Source organism: Bidens hawaiensis, unplaced genomic scaffold (genome assembly GCF_021521415.1).
Source record: "Bidens hawaiensis isolate Kalapana, Puna unplaced genomic scaffold, B.hawaiensis_p1.1 tig00012337_1, whole genome shotgun sequence".
NCBI classification, from domain to species: domain Eukaryota; kingdom Viridiplantae; phylum Streptophyta; class Magnoliopsida; order Asterales; family Asteraceae; genus Bidens; species Bidens hawaiensis.
This window is the reverse complement of record NW_027492006.1, coordinates 151,098-169,254: the sequence shown is the minus strand read 5'-3', so window position 1 is coordinate 169,254 and position 18,157 is coordinate 151,098. Positions and strand designations below refer to the sequence as shown.

Genomic DNA, 18,157 nt, shown 5'->3' with positions numbered 1-18,157 from the left:
ATGGACAAAGGAATGAAATGGATCATTACCATTCCTTTGTCTTGTTTGGTTTAACATATGGGAATAAAATGAATAATTAATTTTTGTTGTTTATTATCCGAAAAAATTTTAGGAATGAAATAGAAATAATAAAACTATTCCTATCTTAAAATATATATATTTTTTCAAAAAAAACTGAAATGGTGACGGTTGTGGTAGCTCTGGAGATGAAAATAGTGGTGGCTGGGTAGCGGCTGGTGTGGTGGCGACGGTGGTGGTGGTGGTGCGTGCGGTCAGGCCACGGGGTGGGTGGTGGTGGTCAAGCGATTGGTAGCATTAGTAGTGATGGCTGGTGGTAGGGTGGTGATGACAAGTGGTGGTGGCCAGGCAGTGATAGTGGTGTGGGTGGCGGTTATGGTGTCGAGTGGCGACGGTGACAATGGTTGCCGTGTGGTTATGGCGACGATGGTGGCGGGTGGTAGCTTTGGTGGTAAGGTGGTGGTAGTGGAGGTGGTGATGGCGACAGTGGCGGTGGTGGTCAGATGATGGTGGTGGCTTATGGTAGTGGTGGTGGTGGCGGTGGTTGTTAGATGATGGTGTTGTTGAGAAAGTAGGTTGATGGAGGAATGAAATGAAAAAAAAGAAGAGGATGAGAAGGAATGGTTTTGATGGAATGGGTATTCCATGTGTAATGGATGATTCCATTCCATTGTGCAACCAAACACCTTTTATTTCATTCCCACGTAATAAATCATTCCATTTCACCTGTCATTACTGCATAACAATCGCTACCTCAATCATTTATGGTTCATCATTTAACATGTCTTTCTAGATTTGATTCCAATCAAATAAAAAAAAACCTAAATTAATAGACTAATAACATTAACATAGGAAGAAATTGGAAGTTTGCTTATAGATTTGATGAATACGAAACAAGTGGATAAGTGAATCAATTGATGTTCGATTTCTCAACACATAATACAAATCAATCCTTTAGGGTTCTAATCGGTTGTGGGAACGCACAAACCTTCTTCATCAGAGGATGTTTGGGATACCTAAACATAATGATTGAAGGGGGGGATGTTTGTGATACCTAAACAAAATGATTGAAGGGGAGACATCATATATAACAATGAATAATTTATATATTAAGATATTAGGATTTAGAATTGATTTTAACAAACCTATTGAACAGGTTACTGAATTAACTGAATCAAAATCGGGTTTAAAAAAATGGCCACATGTATTCGTTTAGAAGTTAGGGATTTAGAACTGATTTTTGATTTAAAATAATTAGTGACTGAGGTGGCATTTATACATATGAAAATTGTATTACGTGAAAGTATAGGTGGACACCATAGAAAAGTAACACATAAAACCGTGAAAGTATAGGTGGACACCATAGAAAAGTAACACATAAAACCGTTGTATTGCTTTAATAGATTATTGATAATGAAACAATTTTAAACTATTCTACAAACTTACTACTTTGTATATTCATACAAATTCATACTTTTATACACTGGATTATGCAATATACCAAATATAACTGTTTAATAAAACAAATAATTTAATCATTAAGTATTAAAACAATTAAATATAAAATAACCTGCAAATACAAACAATTAAAACAAAAGATCTTACTAACAGCTAATTCTTTTACTAATTAAAAAATAGTAAAAAACTCAAATTAAGAAAACTACACTTACATTAAATCCATTCAGCGTATCTTAAAATCATATCATAGCTTTTTTATTTTCTTTTTAAAATTTCTACAACTAACAAGATCATAACAGAAAACTTGTTAACAATAGAAGATTTGAATCTGAACTCTGAAGCAGCAGCATACATCCATTCTGCATCTCACAGTGCCGCCCAATCACAAGCTATGAACCTGAGACAAATACAATATCAGACCCATGGCCGTTTATTTATTCGCACCGTTATGTACACACACAGACATATAATACATATATGCACAGTAACACAGTATACATAGAGATCAAATACTGACCTTTGTAACATGGAGCTAATTTTCGGTTTCAGTCCCAAAACTATATTCTCCTGTTGACTGTCCACGCACGTATGTGATTCTATAGACATAAAATGCCTAGTGCCACACCACTGCACATTAAGAATAAAAATAAAAGCAAAGATTAGACAATATCACCACTAACTTACAAGATTAAATGTCAATCCAAGTATGAATGTGTTTCAAACCTGATTATAAGTGCAATATATCTGGTGAATGCTGGTCTCTGCTGAGAATAAAAATGTCACAGATGTAGTCTCACAACATACGAAATCTACTCAGCATATCTATACTTATATGTGCGTATACACATTAATGGATACAAATGTTTAATAGGGCTCTTACCGAGAACACTAGGCGTAGGTCCCTCAAAAACAATATTGTAGCAATGGCTGCAAATCAAACAGTTCATCAAACTCAAACAACTATAAATATTCATGAACATATATATTAGACATAAGTTTTCAATGTTAAAAATAAATTATAAACCAACCTGCTTGGCCTTTCAAGCAGAAGACGAAGATTCCCCTTTTTTCCAAGATCTCAGACTATAAACAGCCAAGCCCAAAAGAGTTCCACCAAGAATAACACCGAATCTAATTTGCAGAGATGCTGCCAGTTATCATGAAAGAAAGGAAACCGCCTACAGTAAGCAGCCACACCTGAACGCATAATTAAAGGTAATCAAGAACTTATACAAAACTTGCTGGTCAGATTGACCCTAAACAATTTTTGACCAAAAAACTATACAGTTTTAGTAAATTATCAGTGTGCCAAATATGATCAATTTCCATTATTTCAATTTTCTTCAACAAATTGATTTAGGAGGTATTATGCATTGAAAATACATGTTAAACAACCTTTGACCCATTTGCCACGTTTTAGGCGTGTAAACAAGCCAAGCCATTCGCGAGCTACTCTAAAATGGCTCGCTAAGAGCTCAAATTGAGCCGAACTTAAACAAGTTGAGCTCAAGCCTAAAAATAAGCTTGTTTGAAAAATAAGCATGGGTCTGAGTTTCACTTATCATGCTCAAGCCAAATCACAGGCCTAAGTGAAGAAGCTAATACTTATATAATATACCAAAAACTATTTATGCTAAAAATTTACTCTATATAAATTGACAAAATAATTGAATAGTAATTTTATTACGTTATATACAAAACTTAGCTCATATATATACATAAAATAATCATAAATGTATATAAATTAAATTATAACCCAAGAAAGCTCATGCCGGCTTAAGAGCCAAAACGAGCCTAGCGCTTAATATTTATATAATAACTATTTCACATAAAACTATGATAAAAAAGTCCTTAACCAATATTTATGTTATATAAATATATTTAATTACACATACAAATATAATTATAAATGTGCATAAGTTAATAATGAGCCTAGCTCAAACTTGAAAAACAACTCAGGAGCCAAGCTCAAACTCTCATAAATTAAACACGCCAAGGTTGAGCTCGGCTCGCTTACACCACTAGACACGTTTCCTATGGTTCTATTTTTTGCAATCATACAAAAAGGGTTGAAATCAAATAACCTCCTCTAAAGTGTAGGAACAAAGTCAAAAAACCATCAAACATTTTGCAAGATAAACAACAATGCATCACAGAAACCCCTTACCATATGGAATACCGACATAAAAGTCAAGCACTTCAGACACATCTTTCAAGTCATCAGTTGAAGAAGCAAACATTTCCACGATATCCTTCACCGGTTCAGGGGAGTTCTCTGCAGCTGCAGACAGATAAACTTTCCCCTCTTCACCTAGTTCCTTAGCAATTACACTCAAATCTTCACTCGCTTTATCAGCTTGAATCTTCAACTGCTCTGAAGTCTCCTTCAATATTACAGTAGCTTTCTTCAAATACACTTCATACGCTTCTTGTGAAACATTCAACATCTTCAACGCTTGCTCTTTGAAAGAAGCTAAAGTTTGTTTCCAAGCCTCTTCGGATTCTTCAGCTTTCTCTTTAAGCCGACTTGTTTCCTCCTCTTATTTCAACATCTGAAGAGTTCTAAAATTGCAAACAAAAACCATCATCATGTATGTGAGGCATGTTTCTATGTACAACTAAATAAGCTTTATGTACAACTCAAAGCTGCATCTCTCTCATGTGTTCTAGATAAACCTATTTTTTACCAAGTAAACCCTATGTTGTTAATGCGGAAAAATATCAGATATCGGTAAAGGACCGGTGTTTGAGATATCGGTTATCGCGATGGTGATACCGTGTAATTTTAATAACATGCAGACTTTATATATATGGCAATTTAACACTAATAATTCAGTAAGAACTTATCATGACATAAAATACTAGCATTAAACTCTACAAATTGGGAATTAAGACCTAAAAAAACACTAGAAATATCGGAGATATATCGGTCCAATATGGTCAATGCTACCGATAATATCGGGATCAATATTATGCAACGATATTTTTACCAAGGGGACGCGATATATCGGTGATATATCAATGATATCGACTACATAGAGTAAACCTTTCCAACAGTTTTGTTAAAATCGTTAGGCGCTAGTTCGAGCGGAGTGGTTGGTGATGGTAGGGACAAAAGGTGGGTAGAAAAGCCGGTTAACCAAATTGAAATTGAAACGTAGGTTCGGAAACCGGTTTGTAATTCTCACCACCGAAACTGGTTAAACCGAACCTAAACCAGCCAAAACCGATCAAGAAACTGGTTTCCACCCAAACTGAAACCGATAGCCACCAACCCAGTTTCAACCTGCACCGAAAACTGATCATAAACTGATTTTGACTTTTGTTGACCAAAACCGAACATGTTTGAACCCCAACCGGTTTAGGGTTTTAAACCGGGTTTGTGCACCTCTGGTAGAGACTAGCAATTCATCGGATTGTAATCGATATGGTATTTTTCAAATATAGATACATATACTGAATTTATATAAAAAAAAATTCAGATTTGACCGATTTTGACCAAATAGCGAGTAATAGGGGATTAGTTGGCGCCTAGACGGGATTTTTACAACTATGCTTAATAGTTTTTTCATCCTTTAGGGTTTTTAAAAAAATAAACATATACATCAGTGTGTATGATAGTGTGCCACGTAAACTGCTTTGGGATAGCCTGGAGGGTTGAGGGAGGTCCCGTGGAAATATAAAGAGATTATTATGGATATGTATGCCAACACTACAACAAGCGTTGGTGCACCCGTGGGGGACTCTGACTTATTCCCCGTGGAGAAAGGCCTTCATCAGGGTCAACTTTGAGGCCGTTTCTTTTTGCAGTTGTCAAAGTTCGATTAAGGAGACAATCCCATGGTGCATGATGTTTGCAAACGATATTGTTTAGTTGCTAAAAGAAAAACAAGATCTGAACTTGAGAGGCTAAAAGAGTGGGGAGCAACTTTAGAGAAAAAAGGTTTAAGGATTGGTCGAGTATCTCCATTGTGACTTGGTGGGTAAGGCCAAGTGGGTAAGAAAGTAGGATGGTTTGTCCAGAGAGATGGGGAAATTGGTTTGAGGATAGAAATAAATTCATTCTTGGAGATGTAGAATTAAGGTTAAAGGCATATAGGAGGAGGAAGGATGTAGTCAGAAATATCAAATATAGGAACACCGACCCGAATGGAAATCTAAATAAGCATCATTGAGATTGAAGTGACTCACCGAGTCCTGGTGAGAAGCCGAAAAGGCAAAAATCGACGCGGTTGCGGGCATTAGAATGGGGAAAGAGTAAACCCTCCTCTAGGGGTAAACCGGCTAGCAGCAACTGAAACTACACCGTGGCTTGCGAGGTCGGAGAAGACACAGGGAGTCCATTGGAGTGGTCTCTTTGAGCTAGGGTTACTCGTGGTCGTGCTAATTGTAGATGTCGTCATTCTTTGTAGCAGCAGCCATGAGTTAGGGTTTGTGTTCTGCAACAACTAACTGGATTGGAAACAACGATGGGCAAGACGAAGATGGAAGAGAATATTAATATTAATATAATATAATATAATAGGGTTGCAACGCCCAGTATCACTTTGTTGACACGTAATGAACGTGTAACCAAACAGGAGTTGGTCTTACCATGATTTTATTCTATTCTATTCTATTATAAATAAACTACACCAAACCAAAATCCAAATACATTATTATTTCATTTGGTGATCCAATATATTTACGTCACGTAAGCGCTGACGTGACATAAGATCAAGTTCTAGGATCAAGCCCAAAAGGGTTGTAGTGGTCCAGGTGATCCAGGGTTTGATCCAGTTTTTTTTTATTTTAAATATTACATTAAATAATAATTTTAAAACATTACATTAATAATAATATAAAAATATTACATTGATACTAATATTAAACATTGCATTAAAAATAATTTAAAATATTACTAGTTTAATACAAGATTATCGGGTCTTCTATCCCACAAAGGCTCGACCAACTCATGCCGAAGGTTGTCGTGTATCTCACGGCTCTTGATGATATTTATGTTGTTGAGTCGTTGTTCATTGGTGATCGCCGATTCTTGTCTTGGAAAATCACCAACATTGCTCATCTTTTCTTTAGGACTACAAATGCCCTTTCAATATCTTTTCTTGCCGGTCCTTGTTTCTTCGTGAAGTACTTTCGTTTGTCAGAAAGTGGAGACACATAAGCTTGAACAAGTATCCCCCATTCGTTGTAAATACCATCAACGAGGTAATACCCGTACTTGAAATGTTCTCCATTTGCAAAAAAAAAAAAAAAAAAAAAAAACTGAGGGGGTTCAACCCCGTCGATAAGGTTATCGGTTATCGGTGATTGATCGATAACATTAAGGTCATTATTAGACCCGGCAACCCCAAAGAACGCATAACAAAACCAAAGATCCTGTGATGCCACCACCTCAAGTACAATAGTAGGGTCGGGGTGATCACCTCGATGGAATTGACCTCGCCAAGCAGTAGGACACATAGCCCAACCAACATGCATAAATAAGTAATATGACCACAGTCATAGATACGGTCGAGTGACAAGTACCTTTCGGTAATTTGTAAGCAGGCAATTGTAAAAACATCTTAATGCTGTAATTGTAAAATGTGTCATTTACAAATGAATGTACTCACTAGTATTTCTTGCTGATCAAATATTTTAAACATGTTTCAGGTGACTTGTTAGTAACAAAGGAATGATGCCTGCGGGCTTCCAGCTTAAATAAGTGGCTTGTCACCAGAATAAAGAAATGTGTTTTGTAAATAAGGGTTTAACCCTGTAAACTTATGTTTGTATCAAAAGGGATTAAATTCCCGGTTTATCATAATAATAATCATGGTGTTTTTATAACTCTGATCATTTTTCCTAACTACGGTTCTGATGAAATTTTCTGCTGCAAAATAATTTAATAAACACCGATACCACCAATCAATGTTCACGGCTTCCCTCCCAGGGTATAGGGGTCGGGGGCTGTGACAGCTGAAGTGGTATCAGAGCCACTGGTTTAAGCAATATGGGTATTTTAATAATACCTAATCTTAAAAATTAATGTTAGGAAATACATGCATTAACTTATGTGTTAACCATAAAGATAAGATTCTAACCACACATGAAAAAAAAAATATTACTTCTTTTGGAGTTCGTTGTTATATTGTTTTTAATTTAACAGCATGAGTGAGCTAGTTGATGCTTTTGAACACATATCCGTTAACTCCACGGATATAGAAGAAGGAGAATGTAGTCAACAACAACCTCAACCCATGATCTTTCAAGCCCAACCTGTAGATAAACCAAAACCTAAAAGAAGAAGAAGGCTCAAAGACAGGCAACGAGGATTGAGAAGAAATAAGAAAGGAAAAACCACAGTCAAACAACCAACTCAACCACAACCCGAACAACCAACTCAACCACAACCTGAACAACCAACTCAACCACAACAAATAACCAACTCAACCACAACCCGAACAACCAACTCAACCACAACCTGAACAACCAACTCAACCACAACCAATAGAACCACCACCAACTTTACCAGCACCCATGTCAACAATAACAATGGAGGAGCGACTAGGCAGATGCCTAGATGAATGTGAAATTTTTCAACCAATATTAAACGATATGGGTGCAGCAAATTCCAGTAACCCTAATATGCCATCCCAATACCCAAATAATACACTGCTCCCTGATGATATTATCAGCCAAGCTCAAATGGAAGAATGGTGGACGAATGATTGGCAATATCAAACAATGATGTCAAATCCTTATGCCCCATTCCAGGCTGAAACCGCAAACTACCCCACCATGACACCGGAGATGACGACAGAGCTCCGTCACTATGGGGAAGAATTGGTGGATACCACCAATAGACTGAGGGATGTTGGGGAAACCCTACTCTGGAAGTACTATGACCGAGAGCCTTATATATAAAGCCATATATATATAATATTTATATGTTCATTATCGTAATTTCTTTGATAAAAAAAAGAGTGTATGTATGTAAGAAAGGTGTGTAGTGACGCATATATATAGTGTGTAGAGGTAAAATATAGTGATGCATATATATATATAAAGAGTAAATGTCGCAAAGATCGACGATTTGGACATATTTTGTGCCTATGTGTTATTTATGCTTATGTGTAATTAATATCTTTCTTACCTTATTATTTGATTACGATATTAATAATTCCTTTATCATATGTAATTCAGATGTCGAATGAGCATAATCACGAAAATGAGCATAATCACGAAAATGAGCACAATCACGAACATGAGCACAATCGTGAAAATGAGCACAATCGCGAACATGAGCACAATCACGAAAACGAGCATAATCATGAAATTCATAATCCAGATTCTCATCTGAATATGAATGCTATTGAAAATATGATAGCTTAGAAAATCATTGAAGCAATTCCTTTAATTGTTGATGCCATTAAGCAACCCGTGTCTATAATTAGGCATAATACAGAAAGTAATAAACGAAAGTCTAACACTAAAGCTAGTAATAGTGTGAATCGAAGAAATAGCAAACCATTACCCAAAATGTCAAAAGTTCACAGTTGTACTTACAAGGATTTCTTGGCCTGTAAACCAACCGAATTCTCTGGAAAAGAAGGACCTATTTCAGCACTACGTTGGTTAGAAAAGACAGAAGCTATTATAAGAATCAGTAAATGTGCTGAAGAAGATAAAATATTATATGCTTCTAACCTCTTCATTAATGAAGCAATGGAATGGTGGAACACGGTCCTCCAGTCAAAGGGAAGTCATATAGTCTATACTATGACCTGGGAAGAATTTAAAGAAATAGTAGAAAGGAAATTTTGTCCTTCTCATGAAAGAGAAAAGATTGCTACTATGTTCTTAAACCACAAGATGGAAGGTGTGAAGAGTCATGAGTATACGACAAAATTCTTCGAATATGCAAGAATGGTACCGGCTTTAGCTTCGCCAGAGTCAGTACTAATTTCTCGATACATTGTGGATTAGTAAGTGAAATCCGCGATCTAGTAAAGTCAGCTAGACCTCAGACTATTGAAGAAACAGCTGAGCTAGCAAATACCCTGACAGACGGATTAGTCCGAACTCAGGAAGAAAACAAAAAGAAAGATCTAGCCCAGAATATTACCCAAGAATTCCGGAAGAAAGGAACAGGGCAATCTTTGTCACACCCTCAAAATCCACTAACGGAGTTTTACCGTCAGAGGGTGTGAACTAACAGGATCGGAATCATTAGTTATAATCAAACCATAAGTAAAGTTTTCAATCCACGAAAACATTTAAGTGTAAATAAGTGCGGAAGCGTAAAACCATAAACCAAGTGTTGCGTCACACAGGACGACTTAAAAACCCAATTAATAATAACAGTTTAAAAACAAGTTTGCATAAACAAAAGCGTTCAAAGTAATGCATGATCCTATACAGCGCGCCCGCCTCGGCTACCTGAGAATAACATACTAAAATTGCAACACGGGGTTGGTGAGTTCACAAGTTTATATAAAATAAAGCGTTTGCGTTTACGTTTTGCATTTAGCGTTTTGCGTTTACGTTTTGCGTTTTGCGTTTGCGTTACCAGATAGTGTTAAATCAATTATATATCTATAGGTAGCTAGCCTATAAAGCAAGTATTACTAAGTGTTCGACACCGAAGCTGACTGTTTATCATTTGCCTTGCCACCAGGTCTATCCTGACCATGGTGATGTGTTAGCCAAAATTACACCCACTCGACCTCCAGTCGAGTTTAGCGTTGGGTGGGGTTTGTCAAACCCAGTAGTACTACTCAACAGTGACTCGCTATTATCCAATACTAAACGGTTCGATGTGTGAAGGAATTCAGTTGTTTCGTTTGCCACTTAGCCTTTACAAGTGATATATAATAAATAACAAAATCTAAAAGCGTTTCGGAGTATGTATTCTCCCCCAAGTGAAAAGTGTTTAAAAGAGTTAAGAGGGGAACGTGAAACTCACTGTTTGCGAAGAATTCCCAAAAACAAGTCACCCAAGTGATGCGAGTCGCAGAAAACCCTCACTAGCGTTCTAAAACAACAAGGAGATTTTCTAAGTGTTGGAACTATTATCGAGTCTCTAGACTCGGCACATAATTCCTATGCATAAAATACGTTTCGTGTTTCGTTTGTGAATTGTGTGTCTCAACAAGCACATTGGTGATACGTTACATGTGTGAACAACTATTTACATATCATGTATTAATATTGTACATTACTAGCAATTACTCCCCACAAGGGCAATTTAGTCATAACATATCAATTATCTAGCAACAAGCACGTTTCATGTATTTTCATATAGTTCAACAGCTAGTTTCATCAAGACAGAATCCTACTTGAAAGATTACTATATTCAATAGATCACAACATATCAAATAATTCACCAAAAATCGTCACAAGAACATACATGAGTTAGGTTTCAAGAACTATTTTTATTATATTTTTATTCCACATAATTTACTCACAATGATCAAAACATTACAGCAAACTCACAGCAGTCAAAAATCATGCACAACAGAATGTTATTTGTTATTCCCGTTAAATGAAAAATCCAATTAATGCAAGATCAATTGGGTTAAGTTCTTAACTCAACAAGTTAACTTCCAGAAGTGGAACCAACCCATTTGGTCTTGTAGTTCATGAGATATGATAATTACAAAACAACCTAACAGCAGGTCTCACAATTCAGATTTGCACTTCAGTTTTGTAAAATAATAAAAGTTAACTTTTACTCGTCCAAAAATTACAAACTTGGACTTTATAGAAACTAGACTCAACATAGTACCCTGTAGTGTTAACAACCTCGACCAATTTCCACATTAACATTTAGTTACAGTTGTCTAAACATAACTTACAATCTGTCCAGTACCAGTTTTGACCATTAATCACATTTAAATCGTTTGAACAACCAAAACACCTCCAAATTAGGCGTGGATGGGTTTTCTGGAAACTAGACTCAGAGTAATACCTTTTAGACTCATAAATAGCTCAGTTTTCTTTTATATTTAACAAGTTACATGTCGTTCAAGTTGAACAATCTCTGCTGTCAAAACTCAGCAAGCACAAACAATCGTCTAACATGCATCCTAAGCATAATTATCCATCAAAATCAGTAGTAACCCTCTAGGGTTTACAAACAATCAATGATTTAACAATCTTTCACTGTTCAAAATCACATATGATCATCTAAATCAATAACCAAAGCACAATCAATCATCCTCTAATTAAAATCAAACATATAAACACTTAATACATGATTTACAAAGTTAGGGTTTCATGTTTATACCTTAAAATCGCAGAAACAACCAAGAGGAAGGTGAGAGATGCTTAGAACGAGTGTGGATGCTCCGATTATGAAGAATAAGATCAAACGGGTGTGATATGGGTGTGGGTGTGGCTGCCGTCGCAAAGAGAGGAGGGGAGAGGGGGCTGCCGATCGGGTTAGAGGGAGGAGAGAAAGAGTTAGGGTTTTGTATTATTATTAAATAATAACATGTTACACATAGGTCCCTCAACTTTTAAATATTACTTTTCTAGCCTAAAGTATCTTGTTTGCATCTTGAGTTAGTGTTTTAAACAATATTATCAAATAGCACATAAGCCTAACACATAATTATTGTTTGGATGTTTTTCGTTTATTCACAAATGGTTTGCGTCAACTCGTTTGCGTTTCGGTGCAATCCCGAAAGACTACACATTTAGTAATTGTCAAGCGTCATTTAAGCCCTAGTTTAAATGTAATGAGATGTGCGTTATAGATCAAGTGATCTTAAGTTTGGATTTGACGGAGTTTGGATTAACAGAGTTAACCTGAAATTGACGAGTGTCACATCATTCCCATGTTGAAAGAATTTTCGTCCCGAAAATTTGAGTCAAGTCGTGATGAGTGTCTGAAAAAGTAAGAAAAATTTTCAGTTTGTCATATCATCCCCTAGTAGAAAGAAATTTCGTCCCGAAATTTTGTTCATACCTCTGGTGATTTCTGACGGTTCGACGGGTTTCGGGGTTTTCGGTGTTTGGTCAACCCTTCAAAAAGGTGAGGATACTTTTTCATCATTTGATGCTCGCTTTCCCACGTGAACTCCGGTCCACGTCTCGAGTTCCAACGAACCTTAACGATTGGATTTTTGCTGTGCTTGAGTGTTTTGGTTTCCCAATCCAAAACTTCGACCGGTTCTTCAATGAAGCGTAGCTGTTCATCAACTTGCAATTCGTCCAAAGGGACTGCTTGGGTTTCATCGTAAAGACATTTCTTCAAATTTGATACATGGAATACATTGTGTACACTACTGAGTTCCGTTGGTAGATCCAGTCGGTACGCCACCGGGCCAATGCGCTCAGTTATCCGGTAGGGACCAACGTATCGTGGATTGAGTTTGTTTCGCTTCCCAAAGCGAACCACACCTTTCCAAGGTGAGACTTTGAGTAATACTTGGTCGTTCACTTGAAATTCAAGAGGCTTTCGGCGCTTGTCGGCGTAACCTTTTGGCGATCTCGTGCTGCTGCCATACGGTTGCGGATTTGAACAATCTTTTCAGAGGTTTCAAGTACTAGTTCTGGACCAGTGATTTGGCTATCACCCACCTCTGCCCAGCAGAGAGGTGATCGACACTTCCGTCCGTACAACGCTTCAAACGGCGCTGCTTTAATGCTTGCGTGGTAGCTGTTATTATACGAAAACTCTACCAAAGGTAAGTGAGGTTCCCAACTTTTTCCGAAATCCAACACGCATGCACGCAACATGTCCTCCAAGGTCTGAATGGTGCGCTCACTTTGCCCATCCGTCTGAGGATGGTATGCGGTGCTCATATCAAGGCGGGTGCCTAGTGCGCTTTGTAGTGACTTCCAAAAGTGCGAAGTGAAACGGGAATCTCGATCAGATATGATTGAGACAGGCACTCCGTGTCTAGACACTACTTCTTTCATGTAGATGCGAGTCAGTCTTTCCATTTTGTCCGATTCTTTGATTGCTAAGAAGTGTGCAGACTTAGTCAACCGGTCAACCATCACCCAGATGGTATCGCATCCCGTCGGTGTTTTGGGTAATCCCGTGATGAAATCCATTGAAATGTGTTCCCATTTCCACATTGGAAGTTCCGGTTGTTGTAGCAGGCCAGATGGTTTTTGATATTCTATTTTGACTCTTGCACAAGTCAAGCATTTGCTCACGTAGGTGGCAATGTCGGCTTTCATGTTTGGCCACCAGTATAGTGCCTTTAGGTCATGGTACATTTTATTCGAGCCATGGTGGATGGAATATCGAGACTTGTGTGCTTCGTCCATCACTAGAGTTCTCAACTCTCCGTATCGACGGACCCAAATCCGGTTTTCGGAATATCGGACCCCGTCCGATTTGGTTTCAAGTTGCTTGTTCATGCCCCGCATGAGTTCTGATGGGAGATTATCATCTTTCAAGGCTTCGAGTTGCGCATCGCGAATCTGATCGGGTAAGTTGGCGTGGATCGTAAGTTGTAATGCTCGCACTCTCCTAGGTTTATCGGTTTCTTTTCTGCTGAGAGCGTCGGCCACTACATTGGCCTTGCCAGGGTGGTACTTGATGGCACAATCAAAATCCTTAAGAAGCTTGACCCAACGACGCTGTCGCATGTTCAACTCCTTCTGATCGTAGATATGTTGGAGACTCTTGTGGTCGGTGTAAATGGTAAACTTGGTACCGTACAAGTATTGTCTCCATATCTTAAGAGCAAACACTACAGCTCCGAGTTCCAAGTCATGGGTCGTGTAGTTCTTCTCGTGAATCTGTAGTTGCCGAGAGGCATAGGCTATAACTTTCTCGAGTTGCATCAGCACACAACCGAGACCTTGTATCGATGCGTCACAATGTACCTCAAAATTTTCCGTTCCCTCGGGAAGGGCTAGGATAGGGGCGCTACAGAGTTTGCTTTTCAACAGTTGGAAAGCGGATTCTTGTGCGTCTCCTCAATTGTACTTAGTACCCTTGTGAGTCAAAGCGGTGAGGGGTTGAGCAATCTTTGAAAATCCCTCGATAAAACGCCGGTAGTAGCCGGCCAGTCCTAGGAATTGTCGCACCTCAGTCGGTGTCTTAGGTGCTTCCCAGTTTTTGATGGCCTCTACCTTACCGGGATCGACATGGATACCATTCTCATTGATCACATGTCCTAAGAAGTGAACCTCGCGAAGCCAAAATTCGCATTTCGAGAGTTTAGCGTACAGTTGTTCCTTCTTCAGCATTTCTAAGAACAATCTCAGGTGTTCTTCGTGGTCGGCCTTGTTCTTGGAGTAGATAAGGATACCATCAATAAAAACAATCACAAACTTGTCGAGGTACGCCTTGCATACTCGATTCATGAAATCCATAAATACGGCTGGTGCGTTGGTTAAGCCAAAAGGCATAACCGAAAACTCATAGTGACCGTACCGAGTTCTGAAAGTCGTCTTTGAAATAGCTTCTTCGCGCACTCTTAATTGATGGTAACCAGATCTCAGATCGATCTTCGAGTAGTAACTCGATCCTTGAAGCTGGTCAAACAGATCATCAATTCGGGGTAAGGGATAACGGTTCTTGATCGTCACCTTGTTCAGCTCTCGGTAGTCGATGCACATGCGGAAAGTCCCGTCCTTCCTTCGAACAAATAAGACAGGGGCTCCCCATGGTGATGAGCTAGGTCGGATAAAACCTTTATCCAACAAATCTTGCAATTGAGTGGACAACTCCTGAAGCTCTGCCGGTGTGAGCCGATACGGGGCTCGTGCTATGGGTGCTGCACCGGGGGTCAATTCGATTTGGAACTCGACTTGTCGAATAGGTGGGAGTCAAGGCAAATCCTCCGGGAAGACTTCCGGATAATCTCGCACAATCGGTATATCTTCGATTCGCTTCTCCTCCGCGGGTTTCTCGACAATTTGGGCTAAAATTTCCGGATGAACCTTTCGTAGATATTTCAGCGCCTTCATGAGGGTGATGACGCTGGTGGTCATGCCGCTCTTCTCGCCCTGGATCGAAATGATCTCGCCGGAAGGGGTAGTGATGTGGACTATCATTGTCACACCCTCAAAATCCACTAACGGAGTTTTTCCGTCAGAGAGTGTGAACTAACAGGGTCGGAATCATTAGTTATAATCAAACCATAAGTAAAGTTTTCAAACCATGAAAAAATTTAAGTGTAAATAAGTGCGGAAGCGTAAAACCATAAACCAAGTGTTGCGTCACGCAGGACGACTTAAAAACCCAATTAATAATAACAGTTTAAAAACAAGTTTGCATAAACAAAAGCGTTCAAAGTAATGCATGATCCTATAACGCGCGCCCGCCTCGGCTACCTGAGAATAACATACTAAAAGTGTCAACACGGGGTTGGTGAGTTCACAAGTTTATATAAAATAAAGCGTTTGCGTTTACATTTTGCGTTTTGCGTTTACGTTTTGCGTTTTGCGTTTGCGTTACCAGATAGTGTTAAATCAATTATATATCTATAGGTAGCAAGCCTATAAAGCAAGTATTACTAAGTGTTCGACACCGAAGCTGACTGTTTATCATTTGCCTTGCCACCAGGTCTATCCCGACCATGGTAATGTGTTTGCCAAAATTACACCCACTCGACCTCCAGTCGAGTTTAGCGTTGGGTGGGGTTTGTCAAACCCAGTAGTACTACTCAACAGTGACTCGCTATTATCCAATACTAAACGGTTCGATGTGTGAAGGACTTCAGTTGTTTCGTTTGCCACTTAGCCTTTACAAGTGATATATAATAAATAACAAAATCTAAAAGCGTTTCGGAGTATGTATTCTCCCCCAAGTGAAAAGCGTTTAAAAGAGTTAAGAGGGGAACGTGAAACTCACTGTTTGCGAAGAATTCCAAAAACAAGTCACCCAAGTGATGCGAGTCGCAGAAAACCCTCACTAGCGTTCTAAAACAACAAGGAGATTTTCTAAGTGTTGGAACTATTATCGAGTCTCTAGACTCGGCACATAATTCCTATGCATAAAATACGTTTCGTGTTTCGTTTGTGAATTGTGTGTGTCTCAACAAGCACATTGGTGATACGTTACATGTGTGAACAACTATTTACATATCATGTATTAATATTGTACATTACTAGCAATTATTCCCCACAAGGGCAATTTAGTCATAACATATCAATTATCTAGCAACAAGCACGTTTCATGTATTTTCATATAGTTCAGCAGCTAGTTTCATCAAGACAGAATCCTACTTGAAAGATTACTATATTCAATAGATCACAACATATCAAATAATTCACCAAAAATCGTCACAAGAACATACATGAGTTAGGTTTCCAGAAATATTTTTATTATATTTTTTTCCACATAATTTACTCACAATGATCAAAATATTACAGCAAACTCACAGCAGTCAAAAATTATACACAACAGAATATTATTTGTTATTCCCGTTAAATGAAAAATCCAATTAATGCAAGACCAATTTGGTTAGGTTCTTAACTCAACAAGTTAACTTCCAGAAGTGGAACCAACCTATTTGGTCTTGTAGTTCATGAGATATGATAATTACAAAACAACCTAACAGCAGGTCTCACAATTCAGATTTGCACTTCAGTTTTGTAAAATAATAAAACTTAACTTTTACTCGTCCAAAAATTACAAACTTGGACTTTATAGAAACTAGACTCAACATAGTACCCTGTAGTGTTAACAACCTCGACCAATTTCCACATTAACATTTAGTTACAGTTGTCTAAACATAACTTACAATCTGTCCAGTACCAGTTTTGACCTTTAATCACATTTAAATCGTTTAAACAACCAAAACACCTCCAAATTAGGCGTGGTTGGGTTTTCTGGAAACTAGACTCAGAGTACTACCTTTTAGACTCATAAATAGCTCAGTTTGCTTTTATATTTAACAAGTTACATGTCGTTCAAGTTGAACAATCTCTGCTGTCAAAACTCAGCAAGCACAAACAATCGTCTAACATGCATCCTAAGCATACGACATATATCCAAACATGTAATAAACATAATTATCCATCAAAATCAGTAGTAACCCTCTAGGGTTTACAAACAATCAATGATTTAACAATCTTTCACCGTTCAAAATCACATATGATCATCTAAATCAATTACCAAAGCATAATCAATCATCCTCTAATCAAAATAAAACATATAAACACTTAATACATGATTTACAAAGTTAGGGTTTCATGTTTATACCTTAAAAACGCAGAAACAACCAAGAGGAAGGTGAGGGTTGCTTAGAAACGAGTTTGGGATGCTCCGATTATGAAGAATAAGATCAAACGGGTGTGATATGGGTGTGGGTGTGGCTGCCGTCGCAAAGAGAGGAGGGGAGAGGGGGCTGCCGATCGGGTTAGAGGGAGGAGAGAAAGAGTTAGGGTTTTGTATTATTATTAAATAATAACATGTTACACATAGGTCCCTCAACTTTTAAATATTACTTTTCTAGCCTAAAGTAACTTGTTTGCATCTTGAGTTAGTGTTTTAAACAATATTATCAAATAGCACATAAGCCTAACACATAATTATCACATAATTATTGTTTGGATGTTTTTCGTTTATTCACCAATGGTTTGCGTCAACTCGTTTGCGTTTCGGTGCAATCCCGAAAGACTACACATGTAGTAATTGTCAAGCGTCATTTAAACCCTAGTTTAAATGTAATGAGATGTGCGTTATAGATCAAATGATCTTAAGTTTGAAATTGACGGAGTT

At 38.0% G+C, this 18,157-nt stretch overlaps 1 long non-coding RNA gene and 1 pseudogene across 2 annotated transcripts; both read right to left on the bottom strand.

Annotated features, from left to right (window-relative positions):
- Nucleotides 1-1,989: 1,989 nt before the first annotated feature.
- On the bottom strand, nt 1,990-2,663 carry LOC143540817 (uncharacterized). The gene is made up of 4 exons (XR_013136650.1): nt 2,505-2,663; nt 2,357-2,403; nt 2,200-2,237; nt 1,990-2,103 (listed from the first exon to the last, which is right to left on the bottom strand). It is a non-coding gene; the product is annotated as an uncharacterized LOC143540817 (long non-coding RNA).
- Nucleotides 2,664-3,336: 673 nt separating this feature from the next.
- Nucleotides 3,337-5,734, bottom strand: LOC143540816 (protein FATTY ACID EXPORT 3, chloroplastic-like; annotated as a pseudogene). Its single transcript, XR_013136649.1, has 2 exons — nt 5,668-5,734; nt 3,337-4,038 (listed from the first exon to the last, which is right to left on the bottom strand). The product of XR_013136649.1 is annotated as a protein FATTY ACID EXPORT 3, chloroplastic-like (transcript).
- Nucleotides 5,735-18,157: the final 12,423 nt, after the last annotated feature.